Source organism: Triticum urartu, chromosome 5, assembly GCF_003073215.2.
Source record: "Triticum urartu cultivar G1812 chromosome 5, Tu2.1, whole genome shotgun sequence".
In the NCBI taxonomy this organism is placed as follows: Eukaryota; Viridiplantae; Streptophyta; class Magnoliopsida; order Poales; family Poaceae; genus Triticum; species Triticum urartu.
Genome location: NC_053026.1, coordinates 44562524 through 44565650, shown reverse-complemented (window position 1 = coordinate 44565650; position 3127 = coordinate 44562524). Strand labels below are relative to the sequence as shown.

Genomic DNA, 3127 nt, shown 5'->3' with positions numbered 1-3127 from the left:
ATAAAGCTCACATAATAATTTTTTTTATTGATAGAATCACGGGCAGGTCCCCATACATCAGAATAAATAAGCTCTAAAGAAGCATTCGAAAAACTACTAGAATGCGGATAGGGAAGTTGGTGACTTTTGCCTTGTTGGCATGCATCACACACCCCCTCTTTATTCAACTCATGAACTGAAAAAGGAATTTTGTTCTTGCTAAGAACATGCTGAACGATTTTCAAAGACGGATGACCTAGTCGATCGTGCCACCTTGACGAAAAGATCTTGGTGGCACCAAAAGCATGCCTGCCCGGGCCTAAAGAAGCTGATGATAGGGGGTAGAGGCCGGCTCTACACCTGCCGTGGAGGAGGGTGCTCCTCGTTGCCTTGTCCTTAATGAAGAAGAAACGAGGGTGAGTTTAAAGAAACACATTATTGTCTTGAGATAGACGATGAGCAGAAACAAGATTTTTTGTGGCTTTAGGTGAGTAAAGGACATCTTTTAGATGAAGATTACGAGTGGGAGTACGAACATATGCTTGACCAATATGAGTAATTTTCATACCTGCTCCGTTGGGCATGTTCACTTGATCATGGCCGTTGTATCTCTCCCTCATGGTGAGCTTGTCGAGCTCTCCGGTGATGTGATCTGTGGCGCCTGTGTCAACGTACCAATTGGTGTTGACGCCGTAGGAGGAGTTGGACACGGCGCTCGCACTCTTCTCCTTGGTGAATGCGATGTCGAAGCGCCTGTATCACTCTATAGCCGTGTGGTTCGGCTTCTTGCAGATCTGGCAGAACACTTCAGGGAGCTCATCTCGTCCCCCGCCTCCTTGGCCACGCCCACCGTGGCCATTCCCGCGGCCGCCGTTGCCTCCATTGTCACGGCCACCACCGTGGCCACGGCCGCCTCCGTTCCTGCCGCGGCCTCCGCTGCGAGGGAAGCCACCGCGACCGCCACGGGAGGTAGCGTTCGCGGATGAGTGGGACGACGAGTTGCCACCCTCGAACATGGCGAGGTGGCTCTCGAAGCTGATGAGTTCCGCGTAGAGCTCGTTGGGCTTGATGGGGACGGTCCTGGCGCAGATGGAGGAGACGAATGACATGTAGTCAAAATCCAAGCCAGCAAGGATATACGACACCATATCATCGTCCGTGAGCGGCTTGCCGATGGCAGCCATCTCATCACTGAGGGCCTTCATGCGCCAAGGTACTCAGCGATGGTGGAGTTTCCCTTCTTGGTGGTGGAGAGGGCCATCCTTGTATTGACGATGGCCGCCTCCGTCTGGGAGATAAAGATCTCCGTGATTGCAGTCCATGCTGCTGACGCCGTGGTGCATGTTGCGATCTGAACCATCACAGGGGGTGAGATGGAATTGAAAAGAAAACTCAGAACCTGAGAGTCGCGAGCCCTGTCGATCTCATATGCCGGGTTCGGCACATCGGTGACCTTGTCGTCTTTGTCCGACAGCTTGGGCGTCGGTTCCTCCCTCTCTGGATCGAGGTAGGAGACCAGCTGAGCGCCACGGATTGTGGCCAGAGCCTGCGCACGCCAGATGTTGAAGTTGGAGTGATGGAGTTTCTCAGCGATGGGGATCAGCACAAATGGAGCGGCTGTGGTGGAGCTTGAGGAAGACATGGCGGCGCGAGGGTTTTTGGCGGCGCGGGAGATGTGCGTAGAGGAGAGGCTCTGATACCATGAAAAGATGGGTTAAGCGTATGCCTTAGCAAGGACGTGTTGCGTGTTATATATAGGCACAAGAGATTACAGGGTTTAGGTAGTTAGGTTGTTGTAGGATTGATCTCCAAGTCATAATCTATACAAAGGATAGAGATCAACCTAAACATATCCTAACTACCTGGCTACAACACGCACACGCCCACGCATGTATACGGTTTATATGTACACCGTATACATCTATAATACATACTTTAACAGACGGCCATGGCCATGGCAGCACCCCTCGTGGAGCTCAACGGCCATGGCCATGACAGCATCCCTCGCGGAGCTCGACTCCCATGGCCATGGCGTGCCCTAGCAGCCCGGCGGCATCCCTCGAGCGGAGCTCGACGAACATGGCCATCGTGTCCATCACCAGGCGGGGAATCATGCACCTCGCGGGTCACAGGGGGCGCGTGTCTAGCGTGAGGAAGAAGACGAGTTTGGGGGAGATTCGAACAGTTACGGGCGCGCAGATCCTACGGCTACCGAGCGACCGGCCGAACTTTCGGCCGGCGCACCAGCGCCTATCGTTGCCCTATAGATTATATACTACACGTACTTCCTCTTAATTAGCTCCCTCTATAAGCCACTTGATTTCTTCTTTCCACTTTGCTCGACAACTCTAAAATTAGGCTGGATGGCTTTAAGATGTATTCATTGCTGTGCTCCATATAGAGTTATAAACATGTGACAAGAATGATAATTTCAAGCGAAAAAAGTGTCTTTCAGAAAGAGATCAATGTGATTGATTTGTTCCTTGATAGAGCCTGCCAAAGGAGTCCATGCAGTACACTAGTAGACCCAACAAGCAGCTGCAGATTGACAGTGGAGGTTGAACTCTAGTTTCCAAAGTAACGCAAGTAAAATCGGATATGAATAACTAAATCCACTGTCGTATACGAATGAATATGTAGGAAGAACCAAAAAAACCTATTAAGACTATCTAAATATTGTTAAAGCACCAACTCCGGGGGGAAGAGCCACATGACATTCCATCCTAGGTAGCCAGGCTCGTAAAACCTCGTCGGTTTAGCATTCTGAGTTTTCATATTGAGCACCTCGCCTGACTCGAGAAAATAGATGTCATCCTCCTTGATATCTCCACAAGGTGCAGAAACAAACTTGGAGAAGTGTTGGCTGATGAATAGTGCTCGGTCGCCACCGAGCCCATTAGCCATGGGCACCCATTTGCGTGTCTTAACATCGGCCATGAAAACATCAACCTGGCGAATGGATGAGGAATAGTCTGGAAAGATATGGATGTGTGGCTTCACCATGAGCAGCTCCCCGTGTGACTGGACTAAGTGCCAGCAAGTGTATTCTTTATCGCGCATAAATCCATGATGTGAGATATTCCGATAATTGAAGTTATTTCGACCATCATCATCATTTGGCACTGTTGGCCCCTCATGAAAATCATTG

The 3127-nt window shown here is 50.4% G+C and overlaps 1 pseudogene; it reads right to left on the bottom strand.

The window, feature by feature from the left end:
* Positions 1–1006: 1006 nt before the first annotated feature.
* On the bottom strand, positions 1007–1145 carry LOC125511816 (annotated as a pseudogene).
* Positions 1146–3127: the final 1982 nt, after the last annotated feature.